Raw genomic sequence first — 8,962 nt, forward strand, 5'->3', positions numbered from 1 at the left:
TAGAGAGCAAGCCAGTGAGCAGAATTTCTCTGTAGTCTCTGTTTCAAGCTCCCACCTTGAGCTCCAGCGTGGCTTCCCCTGATGAGGGCCTATAACCTGTAAGCTAAAACAAACCCTTTCCTCCCCAAGCTGGTTTTAGTCAGTGTTTTATCCCAGCACCAGAAGGCAAATTAGGACAGCCAGTCACGCAGAGTGCCAAGTGCTGGGCTGGGTAGCCACAGGGATTCAGACCTGAAAAGCAACCCCAAACTTGAGTTAGTCCCAAAGGGCTAAGCCAGTGGTCACAGAATCCTATGGTCACCATGGTGGTACAGGCATGCATAGGATACTGTGTGAATTCAGAGAAGGGCTGGAGTATCTGTGGGGGCTTCCTGGAAGAGGCGACACTTGATCTGAGTCTCATAAGCTGGGAGGCACGATGAGGATGGCTTGACAGGAGTCTTTAGCTGCCCATACGATGGCTTGGTGTGTTTTATCAGGGACAAGGCAGGCGGTAGATCAAACTGGGGGTGGGAGCAGAGTGTGGACCATGATGGATACACCAGGACTGATGAGGTGATGATGTCAGCTGGATTCTAGGACATGCTTGAGTCAACGAGGAAGCCCTCATCATGTGTTCATCACTGAGTTACAGGGAGCACCACCAAACAGATTCACCATGGACATGATAAGACACTCAGAACAGAAAACTGAGAGCCTGGGACAGATGTACACAGATTTTTCTTAGGACCGCCAGCTCACACACACACACACACACACACACACACACACACACACACACACACACACAAGAAAAAAAAAGACATGAGACTTATTATTATAAAAGATCGGCCTTAGCTTAGGCTTGTCCCACTAGCTCTTGTAACTTAAATTAACCCATTTATATTAATCTTCATTCTGCCACATGGCTCGTGGCTGTTACTTCTCCTTCTGCACATCTTGCTTTCTCTGTGTCTCCATCTTTCTTCTTCCCAGAACCCTCCCTCTGCACTGAAGTCCCAACTATACCTCCTGCTTAGCTATTGGACGTTCAGCTTTTTATTACACCAATCCCAGCAATACATTTTCACACAGTGTACAAATATCCCACAACATTTCCCCCTTTTCGTCTAAATAAAAAGGAAAGATTTCAACTCTAACACCATAAAATTATATTCAATAAGGACAATTATCAAATAAGGATTATATTCACAATGTTAATTTATTTGTTTTTGGTAAATTTGGAGAAATTACTCCACTATCTATCTTATCTTGATGAGTCCAAAGTTTTGTACCTAATTAACTTTCTCTCCTAACTTGTATTACCAACCCAAAACTGTCTTTTTAGATCTCAAAACATTTTCTTAGATAAACAATTTAAACTTTTATGTCTCTTAACCTTATACTCTTTGTGAGTTTCTTTTCTGAATTCGATAACAAGAAAAACTGTAACTACAACTACCTAGTCTTCAACTCCACCGGAGACCCAAGAAGGATATATTACCTGAGAAAACAGGAAATGCAGAGCGAGCGACTTCCAAAATTATAGAAATGACAGAAACAGCTGGCTGCCTGGATAGTCACCCAAGATTCCTCTGTAGCATTGGGCATCCATCTTTGACCTACATGCCTAGAATATCTGACAGGCTTTTCTGTAAAGCAGGAATTTTGAAGAACTGTCCTACTTTGTCTTGGCAAAGTTCAGCAGTTACTTTCTCTTTCGTCCTGCTTGTCCAGTTTGGACAGCATTCTGTCAGCAGTTGAGGCAAGGGCAATTTCTTTGCCCAGTGGCTAATTTTGTCACAAAGAAAGCAAACTCCATATGGAAGTTCTTTGATGCCCATCATCCTTTTATGAAGTAGATTGGTGCTGCCAGGAGCAGATGTGTCTCATTGTTATTAAACATCTTAAATGCCATATTCTGTAGATGTCTGAAGTGTATGAAGACAACCTGCCTATGTAAAATATATCTTTCTTTGACCTTGAAAACATACTTAACATAACTTTAAGTTTGATTGTTATAGGTGGCAAACTACTAACCTGCATTTCTTTATTATCCTAAATAGTTTGTAATAATAACTTTGAAGGACTGGAAATTTACATTACATTGTTACATGAGCTGCATAGGTACAATATCTTAAACAAGAGTAGAGATGTATGTACAGTATGATCTAACAAAAATAACCTTAAATTTGTATCAATATACAAAAATCCATACCAATGTAAGACATTTAAGACTAGTAGTTGCTTTTTTAGTTTAAAAGTAGATTCAATAATCTACCCTTTTATCCTATCATCTATATCCCTCCTTTTTCTTTTCATAACAAGATCCCTGAATCTAATCTTTGTTTAGTTTCCTCCCTGAACATGACCAATAACAACTTGTGACCAACCCCCACCAAAATCGATGACAAGCATCCACTATTGAATGGCTAAAAATCACCCATCCCACCTCTTGGGAATGTGGGTGTCGTGTTCTCTAGACTGCTTCCTGTTGTCTGGGGGTGATGACATCTTTGGTGGAACCTGAGAAAATTAGGATAATGGTCAAGTCCTGGAAAAACCAATCCAGTCTCTGTGCAATGGGAATGCACAAGGCTTATCTGTAGTCCTGGCTGGAGTAGTCTATGAAGCTGGACCATCTTAGCCAGCAGCCTTGAAGCTGTTCTGGATGTAGAACTTTGAGGAAACTGCAACAGAGGCATTCTAAGAGACTGGGCTGCCTGTTTTCATTGGTGTCTGGTCCCCTTGCTCTGAAAACACACAAACTTTTAAAGATAACATATATATATCTGTATTAACACAAGTATGAACTGTACATTGTATACAAGCCAGCTAAAGATGATGTTTTGTTTTATATTTAAGCAGGTAAAATATATGTTACTTGTCTTGTAGTTTTTTAAGGTTTATTTATGTCTGTAGCCAGGATTTTCAGGGATCTCCCCTGATCAAAGCTGTTCCTCTTTAATCTTGAAGGAATCCACAGCCTTTCATTTTCTTATTTTTCTTCTGGAACTCACTTTGTAGACCAGGCTGGTCTCGAGCTCATTGAAATCCACCTGCCTCTGCCTCTCAAGTGCTGGGATTAAAGGTGTGCACCACCACTGTCCGGCAGCCTTTAATTTTCTGTAGAAACAAAAGTATAACCTCTTCCCCAAAGCAATACATTTTTTGACTTCCATTTTGAAGTTAAGGCATTACTAAAGTATCTGGCTGGTTTAATTCAGCAGTCCCTTCCACAGTCCAGTGCCTGTCAGCTGCTGTCATTCTCTGTTCATTAGCATTCAAAAAATTCAAAATCAGCAAGACATCATTTAGGATCTAGACTCTATATTTTCCATATTTATATGGCTTATCTTTTTTATATTATCTTATTCTCTCTTTAAAGACTTTATCTTATTATTTATAAACTATTTTTTCTATCACTGTCTATATCCATTTTCTTTTCTTTTTTTAAACCTATGCACACTTTTTAAACATACTATAACCTGTTTAGATTTTTTTCCATTTCAGTCTGTCTTTACTGAGCATCTATAGCATTCTCTGATCACGTGAGACAAATCTTAAACTGCCATGTCAGCTGCCATACAGCTCAGCTTAACCCATGGCACTGGTGCATGGCACTGATGGCTGTCTCCAGCCTGCAGGCAGCAGCTGGTCTCTGCCACCGAGTCTACTTGAGAGACCTTGGTTACCAGGAAGCCATATTTGACTCCATGTTCTGAACTTTTTTTAAAGCTTTCTCAGGCCTTATGTGGATATACATGGCCCCACATTGGGTGTCATATATAGGCAGATTTTTTTAGGGCTGCCAGCTCACAAAAAATGACATGGAGACTTATTATTAATTATGAAAACTTGACCTTAGCTTAGGCTTGTCTCACTAGCTCTTATAACTTAAATTAACCCATTTGTATTAATCTACATTCTGACACATGGCTCATGGCTGTTACCTCCTCCTGCACATTCTACTTGCTCTGTGTCTCTTGGTATCTCTGCCTTTCTTCTTTCCAGAATCCTCACTCTGTCCTAAAGTCCCACCCATACTTCTTGCCTAGCTATTGGATGTTCAGCTTTTTATTACACTAAGAGCAGTATATTTCACACAATGTACAGACATCCCACAACAGACAGAGATCTGTTTAAATAGAATTTTCTACCTTTCCTCTGTCACTGCTGACTCTTCCTATGTGTCCCTGGGTTTCTGCACTGTCTCAACCTTTTGGTGGCTTGCCACCAAATACTCCAGATACTGGAAGGCATGGAAACAAGAGAGAAGTTCAAAATGATTTTTATATTCACTTTTTGTTTCTCTCTCTCTCTCTCTCTCTCTCTCTCTCTCTCTCTCTCTGTGTGTGTGTGTGTGTGCGCGCACACACACACTTCCACAGACCACTGCATGCATGTGCTGCTCAGAGGGCAACTTAGGAAAGTCGGTTCTCTCTTTCCATGTCATCACATGGGTTCTAGGGATTGAACTCAGGTCACCAGACTTGCTGGCAAGTACCTTTACCCCTGTCTAAGTGTCTCACCAGCCTTGAGAGATTCAGACCTTATAGGAAACTGAGGGAGAATCTAGAGCTCATGTGGAAAGCTACCGGGCAAGCCCTTGGCTCAGAGTGAACTTTCCAGCAGGTGGATGAAGGTGGGCTGAGAACACACTGCTGGCTTGGTGTTAGACTCAGGAAGCTGCCTTTGGGTCACTGTGAAGAGGGCCGGGAGTGGGAGTCACCTCAGGAACCAGGGGACAGGTGACATACAAGCCTACTTCCTACCCAAGCCATTACTGTCTGCTCCTCCCAGGGCAAGTGACACACCGCACTAGCCTGGAGTCCCTCCTGACTCATGGCCATGTTGAAAGGTGTTAGGACTCCAGGCCAGTGTAGGAGCCACCCTGTACTCTTGAGATGTCCACTATTGCAGGTGGGTGGGGTGCTTACTGTGTCAGAGAGGTCCAGCTGAGTGATAGTGTTCAAGGCTTTGACTTCCATCTGCTTCATCAATGATGAGTGTGGAAGTTTCCAGAATGCATGATGGCTCTGTTAGCATCCCTTTAGGTGTGTCTTCTTTACTCTCTCTTGGAACTCTGCTATGAGGCACAGGTGCATTAGAAGTGTCAGAGTATCTTCATTCACTGACCCCTTTCTCAGTGATAAATGTCCCCACTAATCTCTGGTAATTGCTCTGAAGTCACTGGGACAGTAATACAGCCTCTCTGGCTTTCTTTCCATGAGTATTTTGTCCATACTAGGTATTTTTCCACTTAACTCTTCTGTGTCTTTATATTTAAAATAATTTTCTTGGGGCTGGCTGGTTAAGAGCACTTGTTGGTCTTGCAGAGGACCTGAGTTCAGGTCTAGTGCCCACATGGTGGCTCACAACCATCCATAACTCCAGTCCCAAGGCTTCTAATGTCTTCCTCTGACTTCCTCAGGCACCAGGCATGCACATGGTACACAGACATACATGCAGGCAAACCATTCATACACACAAAATGAATAAATCTAAAGAAAATTAAAGTGATTTTCTTATCTTTGGGATTTTTTTTTTTTTTGGTTTTTCAAGACAGAGTTTCTGTATCACCCTGGCTGTCTATGAACTTACTCTATAGAACAGGCTGGCTTCTAATTCAAGGAGATCTGCCTGCCTATGCAAGGCATACACCACCACTGCCCTGCGGATTTATTTTTGAGACAGTCCTTGCTAGTGTAGAACTCTTGGTGATCCTCCTGCCTCAGGTTCCCAAGTGCTAGGATTACAGGTATGAGCCACCACACCTCATAGTTTTTCTTATAAACAATCAATTAGAGTTTCCCCTCCTTTCATTCAGTCTAATAACCCCTGCCTTTAAATAGGACCATGCATGCAGTTTAGAGGATTTTTGTGTAGGGGCAGTTTGATAGTTGAGAGAGGGTCTCTTGTAGTCCAGGCTAGCCCTGAACCCATTATGTAGTTGAGAGTGATCTTGAACTCCAGATCCTCCTGCCTCAGCCTCCCAAGTGCTAGGATTGCAGTGTGTGCCGCCAGATCTAGTTTTATGTGGTGATGGAACCAAACCCAGAGCTTCATACATGCTGGGCAAAGCTCCCTGCCAGCTGGGACACATCTCTGGCCCAACAGTTTGTGTCACATCTCTGGCCCAACATTTGGTGTCATCACTGAGCTGCCTGGATTTAAGCCATCTAGTTTGCTGTCTGCTGTCTGCTTATCTCTTCTTTGTCCCTTATTTTCTCTTTGTCCCCTTCTTTGGATTAATTATTAAAAATGCCATGCCAACCTTGGTGATCCAGACCTGTAACCTGGGCACTCGACAGGCAGAGGCAGGAAGATCAGGAGTTCAAGGTCATTTTTGGCTACATAGTAAGTTCAAAGTCAGCTTGGATTGCCTGAGACTGTCTCAAACAAATTCCACTTATTTTTGACTTAAAAAAAAAATGAGTCAGGCTGTGGTGGTGCATACCTTTAATCTCAGCACTTGGAGGCCAGCCTGGTCTAAAAAAAAAAAAAAAAAAAAAAAAGAAGGAAAGAAAGAAATGCTGTGAACAATCCTTTTCTACACTATGAATATGTATTACTCTCATTTGTTAATAAAAAGCTGGCAGGCCAATAGCTGGGCAGAAAGTTAGGTGGGAAAACCAAACTGAGAATGATGGGAAGAAGGAGGTCAGAGTCAGGAGAGATGCCAACCAGTCACTCAGGAAGCAAGACATGCTAGAGGATAGGTAAAGCCATGTGGCAATACATAGATTAATAGAAATGGGTTAATTTAAATGTAAGAGTTAGCTAGTAACAAGCCTGAGCTATCAGCCCAGCATTTATAATTTATATTAAGCCTCTGAGTCAATTATTTGGGAAGTGTGTTAGGATCCTGCCCTCACTCCTGCACATGCGCAGTTCAGGGTCTTGCATCTTACATCATCAGTGTGTGTTGGTGACTACGTATGTGCCTTAAAAGCCTGATGCAGACCCCACCCTCTCTCTCTGCTCTCTCTCTGCTCTGCTTCCTCCCCCTCCCCCACCATCTTTCTCTCCAGACCTGGCTCTTCTCTTTTCCCTCCCCCCTTTCCCTCTGAATAAAGCTCTAAAAACTAACATTGGGTTCTGTTGTGAACATGACCTTTCCACACAGTAACCAGCACCGCCACCAGTGCCGATTATCATCCTTTCAAAGTGGCTGCCAGGTATTTGGGGACAAGCAGGCAGGAAAGAAACATCTGATTACAAAGAAAGGGAGAGAGAGAGAGAGAGAGAGAGAGAGAGAGAGAGAGAGAGAGGAAGGAAGGAAGGAAGGAAGGAAGGAAGGAAGGAAGGAAGGAAGGAAGGAAGGTTTGTTGAAGCGGTACAAAAAGTCTCCAACAAAGACAGACCCAGAACCTGGGGCTTCACTGCTAAATCTGATCAAATCTAACAGAAGGTAGGTGTGGTAGCTCATGGTAATCCCAGCACCAAGAAGGCTGAGACAGGAGGATTACAGCACCTTGAAGGCAGCCTCAGCTACATAGTAAATTCCAGGCCAGCTTCAGTAACATAATGAAAGTTTTTCTTTAAGAAAGAAAGAAATGGCAGAAGCTGCTTGGTGCGTATGTCCTGTGCTTGTTCTGCTGTCTCCGTGGAGGTAGGCCCCTGCCGCAAACATGCTCTGACAGATCATCGGGCAGGCCAAGAAGCATCCCAGCTTGATTCCTCTCTTCGTGTTCATTGGAGCAGGAGGTACTGGAGCAGTACTGTATGTGATGCGCCTGGCATTGTTCAATCCAGATGTCAGCTGGGACAGGAAAAATAACCCAGAGCCTTGGAACAAACTGGGTCCCAATGAACAATATAAGTTCTACTCAGTGAATGTGGACTACAGCAAACTGAAGAAAGAGGGCCCCGACTTCTAAACCATGAAGTTCACCATAAAGCTGCTTATAATGAAGGTCTTTCAGAAGCCGTCCGCACAATTTTCCACTTAACCAGGAAATACTCCTCTGAATGCATGAAATCATGTTGATTTTTTGGAGTTTATTACACTGATGAATAAATCTCTGAAACTTGAAAAAAAAAGAAAGAAAGAAACTTAAAAACAAGAACATAAATTTAAAAAAAGAAAGAAAGAAAAAGAAACTTGTGGTAACCCAATTCCAGTCCCGGTTGTAATATATTTTGCTTTTAGATACATTATAACTGTCTGCCAGGCACTTTCTTTGACCTGAGTTTGACTTTTGTAGACTTTCAAGTTTCTGCCCTGGGTCACTTTCCTTTCTTTAGGGAATTTTCTTTCTTGTTGCTGACAGGCAGGTCTGCTGATGACTGATATGTTAGCTTCTTTTGTTTGTTTGTTTATTTGAGACCGGGTCTCTCTAAGTAGCCCCAGCTGTCCTGGAACTCACTCTATAGACCAGACTGGCTTCAGCTCACAGAGATCTGTCTGCCTCTGTGTTGGGATTAAAGGTGTTTGAAGCCACCTGGCCTCAGCTTTTGTTTTTCTGGAAGAGGCTTTTACTTTCATTTCTTGTTGGACCTTGGACCCCATCCATAGTGTGTTTCTTGAAGCATTTTGGAGCCATTTCATCATCCCCTGGCTACCATAGTTTATGATGAGGGGGTCTCTGAATTCTTGCCATTGTTATAAGCACATAACCTGTCATTTTTCACTTTTTAAGGTTTTCTTCTTATAGTGTGCATGGAGGCACATGCCTATAATCTCAGCATGTGGAAAGCTGAGGCAGAAGAATCTTGAGTTCAAGGTCACTCTGGGCTGCATTATAAGATCCTATATGGAAAAAAAAAAAGAAAGAAAAGAAAATTTTTTTCTATCTCTAGAAGCTCCCTCTTATTTTTCCCCATCTCTCATTTCTTTCTTCATTATGGTGATCTTTTCCTTTAAATCCTTTAACCCTGCTATACACCTCTATGGACTGTTCTGCCATCTCTCCCTTCCCTGGACCCCCTTCTTCTGCCAGTGTTCCTCCTTCTTTCTGGTTCTTGGCATGTGTAGAAC

General features: G+C 42.4%; 1 pseudogene; it reads left to right on the top strand.

Moving 5' to 3' along the window:
• Positions 1-7,613: 7,613 nt before the first annotated feature.
• Positions 7,614-8,023, top strand: LOC131905262 (cytochrome c oxidase subunit NDUFA4-like; annotated as a pseudogene).
• Positions 8,024-8,962: the final 939 nt, after the last annotated feature.

This window comes from Peromyscus eremicus, chromosome 2 (genome assembly GCF_949786415.1).
Source record: "Peromyscus eremicus chromosome 2, PerEre_H2_v1, whole genome shotgun sequence".
In the NCBI taxonomy this organism is placed as follows: Eukaryota; Metazoa; Chordata; class Mammalia; order Rodentia; family Cricetidae; genus Peromyscus; species Peromyscus eremicus.